Source organism: Nothoprocta perdicaria, unplaced genomic scaffold, assembly GCF_003342845.1.
Source record: "Nothoprocta perdicaria isolate Ctin4 unplaced genomic scaffold, notPer1 scaffold_1, whole genome shotgun sequence".
Lineage (NCBI taxonomy): Eukaryota > Metazoa > Chordata > Aves > Tinamiformes > Tinamidae > Nothoprocta > Nothoprocta perdicaria.
The window spans coordinates 1,344,219-1,365,919 of NW_020454093.1; the positions used below are offsets into that span (position 1 = coordinate 1,344,219).

The 21,701-nt window shown below is 43.3% G+C and overlaps 1 long non-coding RNA gene across 4 annotated transcripts in view; it reads right to left on the reverse strand.

The window, feature by feature from the left end:
- Positions 1–761: 761 nt before the first annotated feature.
- The window catches only part of LOC112944827, a 104,949-nt gene continuing 84,009 nt past the window's right edge, over positions 762–21,701 (reverse strand). For 2 of the 4 annotated variants that reach the window (XR_003248852.1, XR_003248850.1), the window contains one exon: positions 14,706–15,201. This is a non-coding gene — a long non-coding RNA (uncharacterized LOC112944827). Of the gene's footprint in view, positions 785–14,705; positions 15,202–16,500; positions 16,523–21,701 lie in introns of those variants that run through there. The other 2 variants (XR_003248853.1, XR_003248851.1) reach the window with 2 other exon arrangements.

Consider the following 21,701-nt stretch of genomic DNA (forward strand, 5'->3'; position numbering starts at 1 on the left):
CCTTTTTTACTCGGGTTTAAGATGTTACTTCATGCTTGAAGTGGTCAGAGAGGGCACATGCAGTTCACAGCTGGGTATCTGGCGTAGCTGAGGCACAGAACCTCAGGAAAGCGGGCTGAGTCAGGCAGGCTTTGATTGAACCCTGATACAAAATCTCTCCTGTGTTATATGTCAGGAAAGGTGGCATTTTCAAGGGGCTGAATGACCTCTAACATAGGAAGGGCTGAAGAGCAGTGCAGGAGAAACACCAAGCTCTCATTCTCATTAAGCAGGAAAAAAATTCAACTCTTTGCATGTACAGTGCAGTTTTCAGCAGTATTTTATAAGCATAGCGGGAGAAGAACAAGGGGGAAAAAAATGTCAGCTTTGAAAGCTTGTGGCAGAAGGACAGGATAGCCTGAGCCTTAGACAAATGAAAAGCCATTCCCACTGTGCTCAGGAGCGTCTCTCCAGGAGCAACATCTGTGAGGAACGCCACGTCCATCACACGTGGCTTTGGAGTTTGGGGTGCATCCCTGTAAGCGGGCGCGAGGTGAAGAGGCAGCTCCTTGCCGGGGCTCTGCCGAGCAAGCTCAGTGGAAAAAGGCCCCCGAGGCTGCGTCAAGCAGGAGCAGCAGCGCAAGGAGGGCAGAGGCTGCAGCTGGGGAGGCCGAGGCTGCAGGCAGGAGGAGGAGGGCACAGGACTGGCCTCGGCACACAGGCAAAGGGCCTTCCCACAGACCGGGCGAAGCTGCAGCATTTACTGCCACGCGGGAAGTCACAGCGCTGGGTAGAAGCCAGGACTCTGCAGAAACAGACAGGGCAATGGCAGGGCTGTTTACAAATCTCTCTGCTTCTGCTCTGTCTTCCCTAGCTGTTAAGTTTACCCTGTTTAAAAAGATGCATGTGGGTTTTTTGCACGATTGAAATAAACCCTGACTTTTAGCATTTAAAAGCCCCTTAAGGCACTTACTGCAAGGGAAAGGCTCCAGCAAATGCACCTCACGCCGCAGATGCAGTCTTGTAAGACACGATGCAAGAAGCACAAAGCAGCACAAAGAAATAGCCAAAGTGGATTAATCCTGGTTAAATGCAAAGCATAAAACCATCCCTAAACCATTATATATAGGAGTTGCAAGTACCTTAATTTCACAGTATGAATGTTGTAGAATATTAAGGAAAAAAAAAATAAAAATTGAGCCATTTGAGCCATCACCTTTCACAGTCCCCTAGTGATCCAGCCGTTCTCCTATCATTTCACTCCTCTGACACTGCTTTGCTGTTTGCAGCAATAGCATTCAGCTGTCCCTGGCATCCGAAAACACAGTTTAAACTGATATTTCTTCACATCTTTTCTGATTTGGGGAGTTTATATTTGCTAGGAAATTAATCTAAAATACACTACATTTGACTGCTTTAAAATGAAAATTGCCTCCCTGTCCCCTTCCTCCTCTCACTCCATACACAAAGCTCCACTTCACCAGTCCCAGGCTGGGGCTGTGCTGCAGCAAGGAGCGCTCCCTTATCAGACTCAGCAGCCAACAAAACAATTCTTCCCACTGCAATAAGAACACTGGAACGCTACTGTCAGGAGGAGACCTGCAGTGCAGACATCACCAGGGTGCAGGGGCTCCTCCAGCTCCAGGCCATGAGGACATGGATATATCCTGAGACATAAACTGATCCTTGGGAGAAGCTTGGAACCGCTCGTTAGATCAGCCTGGTCTTCCCTAGGCAGCACATTCCGAACTCTTCCTTAGACACTACAGATTTAGAGCTGAGAGAGTATGGGTATTTTGGGAATGGTATGGGATAGGGAAAGCAGCCCCATCTAAAGAAAGCAAAATGGGTTGCCAGCTCTTCATACATTTGCAGAAGAGACACCAATCTGGAAGATGTCTGCTCCAGAGCCTGTCATTCTCCCAAAGAGGCAGCTCTGCCACAGTGACTGCTTCACTCCCTGTAAGCCTGTGCTTTGGAAGAAGAAACTCCTCAGCTCTTTAACGGGAGAGCCCTGTCAGTTCCAGGCTTCTGCTTCCCATGTGCCGCTCGCAGCAGTCGTGCTGGCAGAGCACAGACAGGACCAAGGATTCCACTTGGATTTTCACAGGTGTTGTTAGAATTAGCTGAACATAATGTACAAATGGTTGACAGGGCAATCAAGACACGCGTTACCACTCTTCTCATGAGAAGCTGTCCCACAGCAACTGCTATTCCTTACGAAGCTGAAAATCTACCTTTCCTCTTGTAAAATGTGACAATGTCTAAATTAAAGATGTTGCTTACATTGTTTTTAAAAGAAACAGTGCAAAGTACAAGGAAGCCAGTGAACCCAAAACTGAAATTTAGAGAAGACCCTACTCAGTCATCACCCACACATCACACTTCTAGCTCCATATTTGCCCAGACAAGATCTAGGGCGAGCAGCTGGGGATCCAGGAACAAGCCATTTTCCTGCCTTGTACAACATCCCAGAACATGCCCATCCTGCACAAAGGAGTCTGGGCTCCTCCAAGTGTATTGGCAGCTGCTATTTATTGGCAAAAATATCAGAACCAGAAAAACAGGCTCAGGAGGATCGCTATTGGGGAACTCCTGCACTCACCTGAGAAAGAAGGAGAACTGGGCTCAGTTCTTGCTCCATCTCCAAGGTGCTTAACACGGAATTGCCATTTCCCAGTGCTTTAAGCACAACACTAGAGGCCGATCTTGCTAGGTGGATGTTCTGCCCTTGTTCGTGATAAACAGTTTTTCAGGGAAGGATTCACCTTTATTTTCATTCACACACCAATGCTGGCAACTATTGATACAGAATCAATATTCAGACATCTGCATTATTTTCCTTTTAAGAGCTACATACTGAAAGAGGCTTTCTCATCCAGTCTATTTGGATGAGGAAACAAAGCCTACAAGTTGCATTATCTTGGCCGTCTTTGCACAGCACATGGTAATTGCACAGCACATGATACTGCAAATAAGTTGGCTCCTACAAATAAGGGATTTCAGCTCAAGTCATTCTTTCCCAAAGTGCGGATTAAGAAAACAATAACATAAACTAAATTCTAGTCCCTAGGCTGATAGTTATGAAAAGGGATATTAGTGCTGATTAGATACCAAGAGAGACCACAGTTTTGCTAAGGGGTGAATACAAGTAGGAAAAAATAAAAGAACAGACACTGAGTAGAAACAGGGCAAAAGTAGCTCCATGCTCTGCGCAATAATGACAGTAGAAGCAGAAAGAAAGATTGCCAGGAATGATCAAAAAACATATATATTTCTGCATCCTGGAAAGTGTCATATTTGAGAGTTTCTTGTCCGCAGAAGTAGAATGTCAGGAAACAAGAGATCAGCATGTGCTGATCAACTCTGAAAAGAGTTGTGGGATTGTGACCGTGCCCAGCACCCACACTGCTGGTTAAGAAGACGTAAACCAAATACAAAGGAAGAGCTGTAGATGGTGTAGAAAAAATGACAGTCATGCAAAAACATATGGTTAGCACAGGACTCCCCCCTCCCCAACTTCTATTATAGCACCTACCACTACTCATGCATTTGTAGCATGTCATCGGGAGCAAAGGCAGCAATTACTGGTTCTCCCAGCCAGCTGTGCCTTTATGTATGCACCATACACAAATGCAGCTCCGGCAAGCACTTGCTTTCCTGAAAGAATGCACAATAAAGAGCAAGAAAGCAAGTGAAAGACCAGTCATCACTGTCAGTCACACAATCTGTTAGATTGTTAAGCCGCCTGGTAGACATTGATATCTCACTTAAGCTGAATATTTACATAGAGCTATAGTCTCTGTCGCTCACAGAGCTCACCATGCCAATGCCTAGAGCCACAGAAATATTGTCCAAGAAAATGCAAAAACATTCTCAGTATCTTCTACTAAGGGTAAAACCAGAAGGCAGGGGAAAAACTAAGGGTAAAACTGGAAGGCAATTCTGCCAAGATACTTGGGATATTAATAGGCAGACCAAGGTGAGTATTCACAGTTAGGGTTATAGTTAGCAACATCCCATGGCTGAGATGTGACAAAGGCACCACAGAACTCGAACAGATAAAAACTGCACCCAGAAGAAACAGAGAAGTAAATAACAAATTCAATAAAAATGAAGCAAAATTATAACTATTAGTGTCACAAGATGTTGTCTCTGTAGGGAAATTTCAGCACTAATATTTTGAAGATGCTTGCCTTAGGCACTACTTAAGCATTTAAGATATATTAGATACACAAGATAAAATGTACCCAAGAAGAAAAAGCCAATGATAAATACTAGTAGTTGCCTGAGAAGTCGCCTCTCTTTCTCTCAGCAAGAGGGAAAGATGCCATATCCCTCCTCTAACTCTAGAGCCTTTTTCCCTTCTCCTCTACTTCTGTCTGACAGACAGGAATTCTCTTAATCCTCAGTTGCTTCAACTTAGTGCCCTAGAGAGCCTCCAGTGCTGCCCTGTACCTGCTTTCAGGCATAGAGCAAGAATGAGCATCTAAAGGAAAAAGAGACCGTGAATGTAAAAACCAGCGTGCAGAGCCATGTGTTTCTCAGCAACATGTTCCTGCTGTCCCAGAAGGAGTAACCCTACATTGAATCAGAGTGGGATTTTTGTTCTTATTGAGATGAGTAGAAGGCTTACAAAGATGAAGTCCAAGAAAAATCAATACATTAATCTTGACTCCTAAAGCACAGCACTAAACAAAGTGAACAACGAGATAAATAAGTTTTGGGTGTTTTTTTCCCCTCAGTAGAAAAAACAATAGCATCCACTAATGAAATACGGATGTTTTCCTCCCTTTTTACTTACTGTGGGGGTTTTCGAGATCCTAAAGTATTTTGACTGCAGAAAAATCTCCTTTTTAGAGGGTAAAATATATATCAAAGCTGCAATCAAAACACACCTATAGACATTACATAATCTGTTTTTTTTATTAAGCCCAGGTGTACATGAGGCAGCACAAACACCTTCCCAGCTGATCAATTCAAACAGCCACCAGTCGGGCAAACTGGGGACTGGGAGCTCATTAGTGCGATGGCACAAACCGGTGGGACTCAGCTTGTGCCCTCTGCTTTGCACAGACACACTTCTTCCCACCGTGTGGCAGCTTTTCCAGGCATTCCTCAGATTGCAATGGATCCGGTGTGAAGATGAGCTCAATAGCGAGTTATCATTGCTGCTCTTCCTCCTCCGAGTGATGAGCTCGGCCTTTGTGCTTGGCATTGTCGGAGCGCGCTGCGTGTGGGAGGCAGCCTTGGAGCGCGGCCAGGAGGCCCAGACCACACGTTCTGCGCTGCTGCGAATGGCACATGCGCTGCAGGCAGAGCCCCACACAAGTGCTCCCACTTCAGCAGCGGCAGTAAATCACTGTGCTCAACCCCCGGTTCAAAGCCAGTGTCGATCTTTGCCACTCTTGTGATTTTAATCGCTTTGGCAAATCGCTTTGGCTTTCCCCTCTGAGACTTGCAGTTGAAACAAAGCAACAAAAAGCTGGGAAATACGGTATTAATTGTGTCACAGCCACTGAAAAACAGAGAAGTGATGAGTGCAGGACGGTTTCCGCGCCCTCTGCCTCTGTCACTGGCTCCTCTCCCGCTGCCACGCGGCCTGCCTACCATCCTGGATATCGGCTCTACAGAACCCCAGGGACCCCACTCCCAAATAAGTCATTCCAGGGGGCTGCACTGAGCACAGGACATGCTGACAAGATGCTGTATGACCTGGACGCTGCAGGAGTGACCAGCAGAGCTCAACGGGCATCAGGAAGCAAGCCCACTATGTGACACGCTTGGAGCTGATGATGTAGCAGCTGGTAATGAATTTGCTGCTTCTCACCTGTTACCACCGCCTCAGGGAATGAGAACTGGCACGAGCTGCTCCTAAAAGTGAGCACCAAATGAAGCCTTGGCTGCCCTTGCCCTCAGGGTTGTGTTGTAGGTCAAGGCTGAGGCTGCACAGAGAACTGCACCCGCTGCCTGCTGGCCAGAGCCCGGTACCAGCCCTGTGAATACGGCAAGAGACTAGATTCCCTCAGCGAAAATTTCACAAATGCTACATCTGCATGAAAACATAAAGGAAAAAGAATAAACACTCCCACTATTAATTCAAGTCTCTAACCTGCAAGAGCTGCCATTATTAATTACTAAGCTACCTCAATATTCAAATATTGCAAAGGACAGAGAAGGCAGCTCAGAGTTAAGCTACTGCTTGTGATCTGACTCAGGGCCTAGCTCTGCTAACTGCCACCCTGTCAGGCGATGCAGAACAGATGCCACTTGGAGGGACACAGCACCTCCGTGTGCTGACTCAGCACTGCCTTCCACGAGCAAAGGCACTGGGAAGCACTTTAGTCCTTAGACACTCCGCTGGGACTGCTGCTTCTGGCAATGGGTTTTATTATATGGATCACTATTCATTAAGAGCTGGACTAGGACCAAGCAGATACACATGGAAATGCCTTTTTTCATCATGGACTTTTTCCAAACCAGAACTCTAGGTCTCAGCATATAGCTCTCTTACCAGCAGGTTCCCAAAGAAGAAGAACATCTTACAACTGTTTTATAAAACCCAGCTGTTTAAAAAACTCAGATAATTCACTCTAGCCCCAAAACTACGAATAACATCCTGAATAACAGTTTTTCCCCCTATAGTGTCAAGACACAATAGACAGAGACACCCAGGAACACAGCGTAGCTTATAAATGACCTGTAAGCCTGGTTCCCTACTTTCTTATATGGGATAAACACAGCTATTACATTACAACATTACCCGATAGAATTACCCCAAAAAAATTGCCATGGGGAGGAAAGAAACAGATATTTTTTACAAAAGGTCCTATATTTCAAGAAAGAATAAATGTTAACTCTTTATTTGAATGCTGAAGCCCTTTTCTGAACTGTAGCAAATGTAGAACTGCAGAAAATGATAACCAGAACTGGAAGTGAGAAGGGTCTTTAGTTTTCAGTACCAGTTTTGGAGACCTTACATACTTCTTTGCCAGTAACATACATTTGTTTAGGGTTGTTGCTGCCTACAGAGTCATATATGCATTTAAGTCAATAAATATCAGACAAGACAAGCAGACTCATGTTTCACAAGGCAGTTTCACACTTAACTTAGCCTTTTCTATGACAGTAGAAATTGCAATTAAGCCTTTTAAAGAGCCCACCAAATGATGATGAAATTAAATAAAATGGCAAAAAAAAAAAAAAAAAAAAAAAAAAAAGTTGGATTTGCTGATCCCTTGAACAGTTAGATATAAAGTTGAAAAGCTTTTCCGTAGAGAAAGGTGCAAGTATTTTAAAAGCACTGGGGTTTCAAGATAACTAATATGTCTTCATCTTTAAGGAAAATCCCAGTCCACTATTTAGACGCCCAGGGAACACAGCGCCAGTACAGCAGGCTTTCTTGGCTCCTCATACAGGAATTGGAGAGCACCAACCATTACCCAACCACGTGTGCTCACTTGTGTGCTGTGAAAAGGTTTAATGAGCCACAAAGTGTATTTTGCTCTCTTCATGGATCATGGAGGTGAAAGACCTGAGGCTGAAATGGTTTCTGATGTTTCTGCTGCTGTGAACTGGGCCCTCAGGGACTACATTTTCGGTATAGCGCGTGTGGATTTGGCTGCGTGACTCCCATTGATGTTGAGGGGACTCATGCAGCTAAAGCCCCACGAGGCACCTGAAAATGTGTCCCCTGGTGTCTGTCTTTGCAAATAAAATTGACAGCTTGAGGGGGTGCCCCTTTCCAGCAAAGTCTGCAATGGTTCCTCAGAAGTGTAAGTACGATTACATGGGAATGCATGGAAATTCACCCTGCATCCCCAAGCATGTTCTTGAGCAACCAAATTGCCCTGGTTTTTGTATCAATGTAGTAGCAAAGCATATAAGAAATGCTAGGAGATGCTTCTTCTGTCAACTTCCTTCATATAGGTCACATTCCTGCAGTAGAGGTGCCACACACACTGAGTGCAGATGGGTTTGTATAACCCTGGGAGACCACAGGAAATACGAGTAAAGACAGGGTGATATTCCCATCTCCTCCTCTCTATCAGCAGCAGGTCTGGATGTTTTCCAAAGGTGACTGGAATATGATGACTGACCATAACATCTGTCTCTGCAACAGAATCTGAACAACTGAGATGATTGTCAATAACCTCAATTTGAGTAAGCCAATCCCATTTGCTAAATTTTTATTTATTTACCTTGAAATTTAGCCAGGAATTGAAGTCCAATTATTTGACACCTTTCCAGTTTTTCTTCACAACCTGTGATATCCAGGAGGACATGTGTGAGCTACTTGAAATAATCCCAGTTATGAAATGATCCCAGGCTTTAGAACAACTAAAGATGCAGTTCTAAGAACTTAAAGTAGATGAAAATGCCTAATGTTTAAAAAAAATCGTATTTGAGGGCATAGAGAAGGGGATGTAGAAGGAAGAAATAGTGATTATGTAATAGCTCATATTAATTTTTCTAGTTTTGCTTTTTAATTTGTACATCTATCAAACTAACACGCATGGAGATACCTGTGCTGCATCACACAGTATGGAAATGTACGTTTAACCTATCATGGCACGAGGCACTAGTAATCCACAAGCCAGTGTCTGTACCTAATATCTAACTGTATGATTCCTGTAAAGTTAGCACCAGCTTTTATTGGAGCAGCATAGGCAAGAGTTTTCAAAAATAGAGCACCTGAAAGGGAAAAATTCCAGCTGATCACACGGCGGGGACCAGAGGAGGGGATCCTGGTTACATAACGTTGATGGAGAAGGGGTAGAAAACAACAGAGCAGAGGGAGAGGTAGAAGAACTGGGAAACATGTCAGGATCTCAGCTCAGTTGCAGAAATTACTTATAGGAAGTCAAAGGGTCTCTGACTCCCTACTCCCTGCCCTTTCGCTATCTTCCTTCTTTAAGTTACTTGTACCACATGTATAACACCACCTACAGAAGCAGGCCCAGGCATTACTCCGCCAAAGCCATGATTCTAGCTGAGCTGGCTCAGAGCACATATATTAGTCATCCAGTATGAGTTTAAACATTAGAGGGAGGGAAATCCATCCCTTTCCCAGACAGAAACATTTGCTTTAGTTCTAGGAAACCCGTGTTTAACTTCAGCTCTCAGCAAGTGACTCCTGGTATACTTGCTCAGCTGCATCAAAAGGCCCAGTGCTACCAACATCTTGTGTGTGTGTGCTGATTTAGCCAGGTCTTAAGACACAACTTCCTGCTGCTCTTTAATACAATGAATGGATTGAGCTTTTAAAGTTTTTCCCTGTATGTAAGGGGCACCTTTTCCTCAAAGGCAACTTAACCGAGTGTGTGCAGAGCACAGCCCAGTGTCAAATGTGCGATCCCAGAAATCACCTCTGAGCACACAGACTCCAGTAACAGGGACAAAGCAGACTCCTATTGCTCTACAGGACAGCAGGATGCTCTTCGCAAGACAAGGCAGCCCTGCTTCTTAGCAGCGTATTTAGGGACAACTTTCTGCCTTCTCCTGCTGCTCATGTTCACGCTAGCCCAGGCAACTCTACAAAACGTCACATGCCGACAGATCTATTTCTAGTAAAAACACCAAGGGGTATCTGATTAAAAGCTGGCAATCAAACGAACAAACAAACAAAATCTAAGGTTCCTCAGTAATTCATGTAAAATAAATCCTTCCAATCTTGTAAGAATATGCCTTCTTCCAAAGCACAGATAATACAGCAGCGCAATATTAAGGATTCATATTTAGTAATGCAAACTTTGGGAAATGTGCAAAGAAGCACTGGGCACAGAAACTTGCTCAAGTTACTCTCTGCTTCCCTGCACAAATGCATTAGGATAAAGCCACTAACAGCATAATTGCATGTTATCTCAGACACATCCAAGCCTAATTCTGCACAATACTACACCATTTTGGCAAGACATAACTGTCTTTAAAGGCATGCAGAACTAATTCATGCCTATTTAAAAGGCCTTCTAAAAAGCCATTGCCAAGAAAGTTAGTGCCGTGCAAACGAGAGCCAACACAGGTAGCAATGCAGAAGACTCCTAATATTTAAAAACAGTTTATTGCAGCCTGTTCCATAACCACAGGCATTTTTTTTAATCTGCAAATAACCTTTTATTTTCAGACTGCTCAAATCCTAAGCATTTAATTGTGCAAGTTTATCATTCTGCTAAAAATAGTTTCTGTTTCAGACTTACACTTAAACTTACTTAAAGTCGGCCAGTTTCTGCTCTCTGAAACTGCTGCCATTGTATTCCTTTCATTTTGTAGCGGAACTAGGGCCATTTACATCGTCTAAAGATCTGCCTCATAAAAATTACTTCAATAAAAGCAAAGATTGCTTCTCCTTAACACAAATGATTCTATACACTGCAGAGTTGGAAATGTGCTAACTTCATTAAAAAGAAAAAAAAAGAAAAAAAAGAAAAGAAAAAAGTGCCTGTTCTCAGTGGTAATTCATATGAGGGTTCCTTAAGTGAAAACATCCTAGCCACGGAAATTTGATTCCCACAAACATTTATACATTTCAAAAAGGAAATTTTAAAGAAATCATTGTTTGTTCCCTTGGAGTGGCTAATTGCATTTTAGTTTGGTAATTGAAAACAGATAGCCAGTATCTTAGCCTCCCTGTAAGCGTGGCAAAAACAGTAGGCCAAAAGATGCTCTTCTAAGCTCCAAATGTAGCTCACGGGGAATTCTCCAGGTATTTCTCCAACAGGGGCTTAACTCACAGGATCTGGATTAACAGTTGTCTTTCAAAGGCGGGATTCCTTTGTTTGGCTGTGGCTACAGTAATTCTGTAAGCCCTTACCTTGCTGAACGGCATGTGGCACAGCCTGCTTTGGTCGCACACCCGAGTCTTGGAGCAGGCGCCCCGCAAGGCTTGCGAGAGGTCAGCAACCTTTGCAGGGCACTTGGGACAAAGGGTTAGGGTACCTGAGGGCGCTGCCGCCTCGCAGAACAACAGCTCATTGCTTACACTCTGCCATGGCATCAGCAAAACAAACAAACACAAAGCAGACAGAGCTCAGCGATTTCAAATGGCTTATGGCTTTGGGTTTGCTTGCATCCAAATTCAAAGCTGCCCATAACCTAAACCCAGGAATAATGTCAGGAAGCCCTGCTAAGTGAAACTGCCTGGTGTGGCTTTTCTGACATATCAGTTTAGAATGGATTCCTGTGCCAATTTTGCCCCCAGAAAAAATACACCAAGACTGTATCTGTGATGTTTTTGTTCGCTTAAGTGAAGGAAAAAGACAGAATTTGACTAATATTTACTTCTGAAAAACACATAACAAAATTATTTTTCAAAGCGCTAGAGTGTGGGAACACGACTGGGCAGGGAGTCCTGGTTCTGCTGCAGGCAAGCTTCCTGCCCATGACTCATGGTACCTGAGCACACCAAGACCCCTTCTGCGTCAGGGAAGCTGCTCCCCAGAGAGGAAGCTGCAGTCCCAGCAGCTACACTCAGTCCCCACACTTCTGCAATTCAAGTCCCTGCAATTCAAGTCCCTTTCACCTTTCAAAAGAACAGCGTAAATTTTCCTCTCCTCCATGAGGGAAGCTTGACAGGAATGATGCCTCAGAAGGGCACCAGGGAGGCAGCCTGTCCCCATGTCCCTCCTAGACCAATATCACGTCACCTTCTCAACATTCTCCCTTTATGTTCCTGTCTGACTCTTAGTGATGACCATAGCTAAAAGCAACACGTTGTGCCCTGTGCTTTGTAAACAGGTCCCTTAGTTTTGGTGTACCCACCTACCAGTATGCACAAAACAGAGTTTCATCAAGTTGGCACTTCCTGTGTTTTTCTCTCTTTCTTCCAAAATTTTATAAGCTCTTACGGAGTGACTAAAGTACTTGGAAACTTACTGAGATTCTTCTGGAAGAGGTATAAGGACACTATTATCCTTGGGCTGGCACAATAGCCCTGCAGTTTGTTCTTCTCCCTACTAAGGGAGAGAATTAGTTGTGTATCCCAAAGGCTTATCTTGTTTCCTGTCCAGCCCAGCTCTGAAAACACTGTACACAGGACTCCTTCAGCCATCACAGGGGCTGTGGAGATCTCTGCAGATCTGCTCTATCTCCAGCTAAAAAACACAGAACTGGGGTGGGTTCACACTGATTCTTTCTCCTAATGTAGATAACAGATCGACTGCTGTGTGATCTTTATTAAAGAGATGCCAAAAAAGACAAGTTTTAGAAGACCTGTGTCCATATTTAAGACAGATTTTTTGCCTTATTTCCTAACTGTGACATCTATGTGGTCAGCTTTTGCTCTCGCTTCTGGTTTGTGGTACATTCACCTTTTCTCATCCCTCATCAGGATGGTCTGAGACAATAGATACAATATATTGCAGATTGCCATAGCACAGATCAGAAAACGTGTTTGAGAAAGCTGGTTGACACATAAGGCACCAGCCGTTTGAATGTGTCCTCTTCTCATACATCACAAGACATGGCAAACAATGCACCTTCCATTAAAATATGATTGCCTTAGAGTCAAACATTGTATTAGTATTTTTTTCTTTTATTATGACTTTCTTGTTTCTCTTTGTTTCTAGATTCACATTTTAACATCTTTTTTTTTCATTCTAACTGTTCATCCAGCTCAGGATGGTCATAAAAATTCTTGCTGACCTTTAAATTCTATCAGCCTCTGCTCTCTGTTTAGTTAGATTTGTCAGAAAACTGTAAATTTCAAAAAGCCTGGCTCATGCTCTGTGCCTCTAATGAAATCCATAAACTGGCCTGTTCTATCCAAAGAGGGTTTTGATTAAACCTTTGACATCTCCTATCAAAAACAATAATCGAGGGAGGGATGTCCAGGTTCCTCCAGTGACCTGAGGGTTGAGGAGCAGTTTCACTGTTTCACTGCTGACCTCTGATGGAGAGGTGATGATGAGCACATATAGAACACCAAGGGGCAAGAAACCTCTTTGACCAGCAGAGTCTTTTGAAATGAGGTGTCGATTTTCATTCATACTTTTTCTTCTTTGTGCAAACACCAGGGGCAACATCTATTGCCACCTTCCTCTCCTCCCCAGCACCTCTGCCCAGCTGCTTCTGGAGATTGTTTAGGATGGAGAAAGAAACTTTGTCTTTCTTGCAGGCCAGAGAGAAATAAATCTTACATGTTCTCATGCAGTGAAGACCTCAGGTTTGTGGCCCATATAAAAATTAATGATTGGAATAAAAAGACTGCATATAATCCGGTTTTGAGTGCTCTAAATGGAAGGGGCAAAAGAATTTTGAAAACAGTTTTCATCACCTTTTTCCACTTCAAATACACACTGAAAAAAAACACAACGGGCTGAAATAAAGGTATCCTTTTTTTTTTTTTAACTATGTAACTTTTTCCTAGCATTCACTGTAATAAAATGTTAAGCTTCTCCTAAAACTTTTCAGAACATTTTCTACCAGACGCCTTGATTTTTTTATGAATAATAATTAGGGAGAACTGAGTTCTTTCTAGAGGGTTCTACAGGAAAAGCAATTTTTGTCTCTGACATCATCTTCAGCTCCCTTGCTAGAAATACCGGGTTTGAGAGGTTTTGCTTGTTTGTTGTTTGCCTAATTAAAGACAGTTCCCCGTTCCTATTCTCACCTTTTCAGTGGCTGAAAACATACCACAGAGCAGAAAGGCAAGGCCTAGACTACAGCACACTGTACTTACACTTGTGCTTTATCCTTAGCCCTATGAATGCTGTACACAGATGAAGTGAAAAATTGGGCATGGTGAAGCTATAGAAGTCTCCAGTGTTCAGGCATTAGTTGTGCCTTTAATTCTTTGTTCTAATAAACCCATTGTAATTCAGCTCAAAAGATTTAAGCATGCAGCTTTCCAACGCATTGTGTGTGGTTGTAGCTACACAACTCCCATTTGTTTCAAACATGAGAAAAAACATCTTAGCAGCCTTTGTAAGGAAGTGCAATGCCAATGATTAAAATGCTTAACCTAAGATACTAAGGAAGAGATGGTTCAGGCATTTGTTTACAATAGTTTTGTTTTGTTTTGTTTTCAGTTTGCTTTTATACATTCTCTTAAGGCCATGAAGGAGGGAGGTATTAGCATGGCTGCTCCCAAGGCTGAATCCTGTTGGATTCGCTCCAGGGTGCATGGGGACTTCTCTGCTGAGGTAGATCCAATGGTCACTACCTACCAGTGGTAGTGACCATTGCTACCCTACTGGTTAGAGAAATAACATCGAGCAGAAGTTACAGGTCATTTCCACAGTCAATAAAACTTCAGGATAAAACTTTATCTGAAACCCCAAACTTTGTGCTTTTTTACAATGTGGGCATTCTGAAGACTTATTCCATGGGGCGTCTTCCTTATTCCCTGTGCCCACTTTGGGGAGACATGGTAATGCTCCTGAGTTCCCCAGCAAAATTTAGCTGGTCTAAATCTACCAAAAAAAAAAAAAAAAAAAAAAGGCCTGTCATGCTCAACTGCCAGTTAGCCCTAGCATCAGCTAAACTCACTCCGTCCTCCATCTATAATCCAAGGCGATCTATGTTGGCAGTCCTATTTCCTAGCATAGGTTGAGCTGAAACTTCATACTAGCTCGACTCAGTCCTTTCACACGCTGACGCAGCCACAGATCTCATGGTTTTCTTTTATATAAAGCAAAAGCATCTAATGCAGCCAGAAAGAGATTCTCTTTATTTTTAAAACACCTATGATGACTGAGTCGCTTTCTGGATGGCACAGATCTAAAACAAACAGTGTTCATTGCATTAGTGCCTCAGAGGAAAAGGACCTAGATTTCAGCAGAAAACTCCCATATCAGTCCTGCCCTGAGCCTGTCCCAGGCAGTTTGCTATCTCAAGGGACAAGCACTCCCACCCACACATCACCACCCCTGAAACTGGGCTGCTGCATGGTGAGGAATGCAGCATTCCTGGGGCCAGAAGGAATGCAAAGAGAGAGCCACTTTTTGGTCAAGACATTCCCTGAGGAGATCTGTGTGCCCCCACTCCTTGAGAAAGTCTACATGGTAATGATGGGATCTCAACTGCATGGTTCCTGGGACAGAACCTCAAACTTTCCATTTCATACCTCCACTGGAGGTCAGTCCCTCGGCCTGCATATAAATCCTCTTTTTGAAGCTAGATATTGATATCTGCGGAAGCAGGAGCAGCATACTGCGGAGGAACTTCCAGTAACTTCATCCAAAAATGTTTGCCCCTCATTTTTCTTTTAGCACTATTTCTTGGTGCCTGTAAGGAGATAGAAAAGCTCTGTTGGATTCACTCATTCCTTGACTGGTTTCTCTGTCGCATCAAGTTGAACATTCTGGGCAATGCCTCCTCTGAATGATGATTTACAATCAATCCTACACATCAGGAAGCTTTTCCTCTTGACACACATCCGTAATCCTCCAACTCTTATTTCCCATTATTCCCATCCCATTACGCCTGCTTATCCCCTTATTTAAGCTACCTCTTATTCAGTAATCGTGCATCTCAAATCCATGTGCGCAGGTAGCAGCTTCATGCATAACTCTACGTACTCAACTCACTTTTCTGCCTTCTAAAGTAACCTTCCAAATTGCTTCTACAATCGTTCCAGGGAGAAGAGAACACAAAAAGGTCTTAAAAGAGAAGGAAGTTTAGGGAAACTAAGGACCTAGAGCCCTAGAGCATGTGGTATCAAGTTGGGGAAAAAAAAAAAATTAGGAGTTTATTTTAGGAGTTTGTCATGACATAAAACGCCCCTCTAACTCACTTGAAAATTACTTGCAACTCTGTTTTATTCAGCTACTGAATTATTTAAGGTAGAAGCATTTTCTGAGGCTTGGCACATTTCTATCCTATCAAATTCCTGATATAAATGTAGCTATCTTAATGGAAAAGTAGGCTTACAAACCTCTGCTGGATTTCTTGCTGCAATCAGTACAAATATTACTAAAGAAAACATTGTTTTATCCATATAAGGTGTATCTAAACTTGGAAATCTCATTAGCTAGTCAGTCCACACCACTTTCAAAAGCCAGCTAAGTCATTCCCATGACCACTGTTCATACATGTCTCAGCCACTCACTCACCTGTGACCCACCAGATGGGAATTAATGCTCAGAGTTCTCAGAGCAGCAATCGAGAGCTAGAGTCCAACATGTGTTAACATAAAACACCACCAAGTAATTTTAAAATGAAATACTAAGCTGAAATCTTTGCAAACACTATATATGATGTCAACAGGATGATTCTCAGTATTTTCCAATCCTAATTTCTAAAACTGAACCCTTTAACCCAGGTTGTTTTAGGAATATCAGGTAAATACATAGCATAAATTCTGAAAGAATGTCATACATTTCTTTTTTCTCACCTGAAATAAATAATATCAAACAAATTCACTAAGCACTATCATGTGACCACACAGAACCACAAAAGAAGGATTCTACATTTTGTTAATGTCTTTGTTTATCGTAAATTTTCCCCTAAACATTAATCAGAAAATCTCTTGATTTTCTTGAAAACAGCTAACCTGAATCTTAGGGATCATGAACTTCTCTCCAGAGGATCCTGGATCCAGAGGCTTCTGGAAAGGATGAAAACACTTCAAGCTTTTGGCTACCTCACCTGGTTTCACAAAGGTTGCCCACAACATGACGTGCGGGTTGGATTTTCCACCCGTCCAGGCAGTATTTGCACTGATGTCACCTGGACCTCATCGTCAGGCAATGCAAGAGCCACTGTTCTAACACTCATAAATATTCTCAACTATGTCAGACAGGCAACCATTAAAACAAGTGGAAAACATGCAGTGCAATATGCATCAGTAAGGGCCTTTCAGATTGAAATTTAGAAAGGGGAGAAATAAAAAGCTGGTACCATGCCTTTATGATTTAACAGCATGAGAGAGCTCAAAATACTTCATCTCCAAAACATCACCTGCCTCCCTACAGTTTTCCCTGCCTTTGAAAAGCACCTCTAATCTGTGAGGTCCCTGCTCGGTCATGTTAATAGGACCACTTAAGAAATTTAGGGAAAACTGATGTAATCCTTTTTGTGGTGGCCCTTTTGCTTGTGGTTGTATATGGCTGAAGCAGGGAGGTGAGTGCTGGATGCACTAGGCTCCGACGTATTAATCACGGAGCAAACAGCTCTGCTTGCAGCTGGACCTTCACAAGGCAACACGTCCTGCACTCCTCCCTCTCCCCTAACTTGACTCTCATCTTTAAATCAAGCAAGAAATAAACCAGATCTCCTCTGCTTTCCCCGCTCAGTACTGTACATAATCCCATGTTGGTAACAGCCCATATGGGCAATAATCAATCAAAGAGAGCGGATTAACAGCAGTAAGAAAAGGCACGGTGACAAAAGACCTTCCCTTGCTCCCTGGCCCGCGATCAGACAAGTGTCAGGACAAGCACCTTCTCGGGCTAATTGCTGACAAACGAAAGATAAACACGCCGTTATCCCTTAACCGCGTCCCCTCACTTTTAAGAGGGGGAATGCAATTAAGGCCTTAACTATTACAGCAAATGTGACATCCGTTTATTGTTCTTGTGTCACCCAAGCGGTGATTTATCTCTTTTCATTCAACCAGACGCTGTTGTGAAAGACTCGCGTTGGGCGAAGAGGCGGAGGCAGCCGACTGCTGGGTGGAGGAGCCGCAGGAAGGCCGTGGCGCTTCCCTCTGCGCCGACCTCGGCCGCGAGCTGAGATGGCGGCCGCGAGCTGAGGCGGCGGCTGCGTGAGGCCTAGCACGGCAGGCTTGCTGAGGGCCGAGGACACGGGCAGAGCAGGCCCCGCAGTGCCTGGGCCTGCGGCTCGGCTGCTGGCAGCCACCGCCGCCCCCTCACCTTGCCCCATGTTCACATGCCAGTTTGTAGGAGCAACGGCCACGCAGAAAGGCACTGATTAAACTCTCCACAGAAACATGGCCGGTGCCTCCGTGATGGCGCTGGGCACCGCAGGCAGGCGTGAGGTGGCCACGCTTTGGTGCCCCGTGTGCCCCTCCTACCCCATGTGCCCCTCCTGCCCCTCACACCGCTCCTGCACGTACCAGGACAAGCTTCCCGTGCGTGTCTGCGGTCACCCGTGAGTGCCCATCCGGTTACCACGAATAACTGGGCACAGTGAAAATGAAAACTTAGCACTAACCATGGCAGTAACTTTTTAAACAAGCGGCCTATGAGAAACGGTATGCATATTTCTCACTGCAGGAGTCATTATTGCCCTTCATCTCTCCTTTTACTAAACTGGAGTTTCAGAAACACAGCATCTATCATTTTCCTCTGCTCATAATTTTCATTTTCATGGCAACTTGGGTACGGAGAAAAGTAGCTTGTTTATTCCTGAGAAGAGGAAATAACAGGGCAATTTGAATGTCATTCACAAATGTCAGGTTCTTGCTGTTCCCTTTACTCCTCTGCTCCACACGCACAAATCCTAGTGCCAAGCAGAAGGCACAGGGCTCGCCTGCTCTGTGTTGGAACTCATTACCTTCACTTCCCATCCCTCATGTTTTACAGCAGCACAATCTATTTAATATATTCTAGAAATTTGCTTTCCAATTATGTCATTGACATGCTCATATTGTACCACAAATTTTACCTTCTACTAGAAGCAAGCACATCCTTGACAGCTGAGTTAATCTGGCATACAGAATAGCATAATTATATGATCTCTAACCCTCATTTGATTTAATAATAATGCAGAAATTGTTTTATAGTAAATTATGGAAGATTTAAGTAAAATGCTACAATTAAAAACCTTCTAAAATCTACTGAAGAATATTATCTTTGTGCCACAGGATAATAACCTTTAGTAGACTTCACAGACAAGGAGCTGATGAATTAGGTCTACATTTGTTAACTTTTGCAGGAATGCATTTGAATCTAGATACACACGATGCATACATTTCACAGAATCACAGAGTGGTTAAGGTTGGAAGGGACCTCTAGAGATGATGTGGTCCAACCCCCCTGCTCCAGTAGGGACACCCAATGCACGGGGCACAGGGGAGCATCCAGGTGGGTTTTGAAGACCTCCAGAGAAGGAGACTCCACAACCTCCCTGGGCAGCTTGTTCCAGGGCTCTGTCACCCTCCCAGTGAAGAAGTTCCTCCTCACATGGAGATGGAACTGCCTGTGTTGCAACTTGTACCCCTTGCCCCTTGTCCTGCCACTGGCCACCACTGAGAAGAGCTTGGCCCCTTCCTCCCTACATTCTCCCTTCATGTACTTAAACATAGTAATCAGGTCCCGTCTCATTTGCTAAATATCAAGTCAAGATGTTGACAGCACATCTCTTGAAACTATATCCATAAGGACAAATATATAACATCTAACTACATTACAAGTTATATCTTATAATAGCTTTCCCACGGGATAAGGGTAGGCTTAGTCAATTCAGACTCACAGCCACAGTCTAATTAGGTAAGATGTTGGAAACTAGGTGATGTAAACAGAGCCAAGGAACAGCAATTAAAAAAATAAAAAAATCAGATGGATCGCAAATCAGAGCATTACAAACTCAACAAAAAGCAACCTATGAGAAGGTCAAGAGAAAATACAAGACGTTCCAAAGAGATATGGTTGGGTAAAGCACTAGAACTGCCTCATGTACTGCGAATTCACTGTGACAGGGAGCTAAGACATCACGTGTGGGTAGTCACCTCATACAGCTGTTACACACAGCTCTTGGCTCATGTAATTTCATTAGGCAACTTTCAAAATACAGTAGAAAACAGGGGGATGTGTGAAAAAAAGGTTAATGGTACAGCACTCTGCCTATTGCAGTCCTAAGACTCACAATGAACAATTTAGTTCTCCTGAACGTCTCTTCTGAGAAAGATTCCTATAGAGAGGAACACAGAGTAAAAGGGAAAAGCTCATGAGCGTGGTAGATATATTTTCACACAGGCAGAACAGAGCATTATAGTTCCTTTAATGTGTTTCTTTTGACCTTCAGTAATTCCTGCACTGACTGCAACAAGTAGTAGCTAGATGAGAGTGTCCCTGCTAGGGAAACCATCAATTTCACTAGAAGCACTTATGTGACGGCAAATTCACCGTATCCTTTGGGAAAGCAAAATAGTGGTCAGTTATGTGTTGTGTCCATTCTTCCCCCTTTGACAACTCAAGAAATATCCAGGCCGTGTTTTAGGAAGATTCTAACAATTTTACATAGCAAGCAAATCTCAAGTTGCATAAAAGACAGACTTTTTCAGAAATTAAATAAAACTTCACCCCAGTGCAACAACCAAATACTGGAGTTGTTGAGGAACTTTCTACAGAGGCAGGGTTGTTCTCTCAATAACGTTTGCTTTTTTTCAAAACCAACGTGAACAGTTTTCACAGGATCTGAACATTTCTCTCGTGCTCAGCTGCCGTGCAGGTCTCTATTTCCTACGAAACACAGATTACCTTCCCATTGTGTACTAGCACAGATTCAGAGATACACATTTTAGGACACGCACCAAGCTTTGGCGTCCAGTCCACAAAAGCAAGACACATCTGCACCAAAATACTTCTGAGTCACCATGGCTGCACAGATAGAGGTGGATTAAGCATTCAGTGAAATGTTTTACCATTTCCAAATGTAAACCTTTTAAAAGCTTTTATTTTCTTCAGAACCCTTGTTTCCTATAATTTGAGTCTACAAAGCTATCTGCTTCAGCACTTTTTTTTCCTGCCACAAGGTAATGTGTGTCATACAAAAATCAGAATCTCTCAAATCTATGGTTATTCTTAATTTTCTGCATTGGGGATTTTCATATCTACTCAAGAACCAATTCATACTATCAGTATCAGAAAGGCGTTTCTAGACTGAACAAACAACTGTCTTATACAGAAGTGTCTACCTTTCTGCAAACACAGCTCATCATGACTCCTAGAACCACTCTTGTTGCAGATCCCTGTATGTTTTGCAGGGAGTCTTCCCCCTCCGTAGCCAAGCCCAGGGCAAAGCAGTGTTTTGCAGTGATAACCATTTCCCCTTTCACTGACAAGGGGGGATCCCTCCACCTCCCCCTGTCTGAGACTTTCATAAATGGTAATCCTTTGTTCAAACATACCCACATCTTCCTGTCCTCAGGGTAAGGATCAGATTATGCATGTGCTACTATCTCTAGCCCGAGCCCTTGATGAAATGCCATCATGGCAAATGTTGTATTTGAGTGCTACGTGATCTAATTAATACTGCAAGCTCCTTGGATAATGCTGTTTCCAATTTAATGAAAGAATTTTTTCCAGCTTTCATTTATTTATTTTTAACAAAGACAATAGGCCTCTTTGCATCTCCTGCTGTCAGCATGTAGTTCCAGCCTGTCCCAAACTAACCTGCTTTCTCCTGTACCATGGTCTTTAAAAAATTATGCACAGATGTCCCCATATATATTGTTTTTATAAAAGTCCTTTGTCTCTTTAGGGGCAAAGGCTCTGAAAACAAAATAACGTGGACCAAGTTTTCTAACTTTAAGAAGAAAATAAATAAAACAAATGAACAAGCAATGCAGCAAGGCTTGCTACATGTGGCTGGGAGCAGCACTTCATTTTTCATTATGGGGGGCGGTTGGCAACTTTATTTTTCTTGGCCCTGAGAAAGACCAAGCATTCCTCAAGCCATGTAAATACCCAGCTTCATCTCAGTTGTGCAAGATGGGAATATACATTAGTGGCTTTTCATCAGCCATATGCTAGCTGCTCTAAGACTTAGATTTCATGGGGAGGGCCAGGGGTAAGAAAGTTCATGGGAACATCTCTAATCCC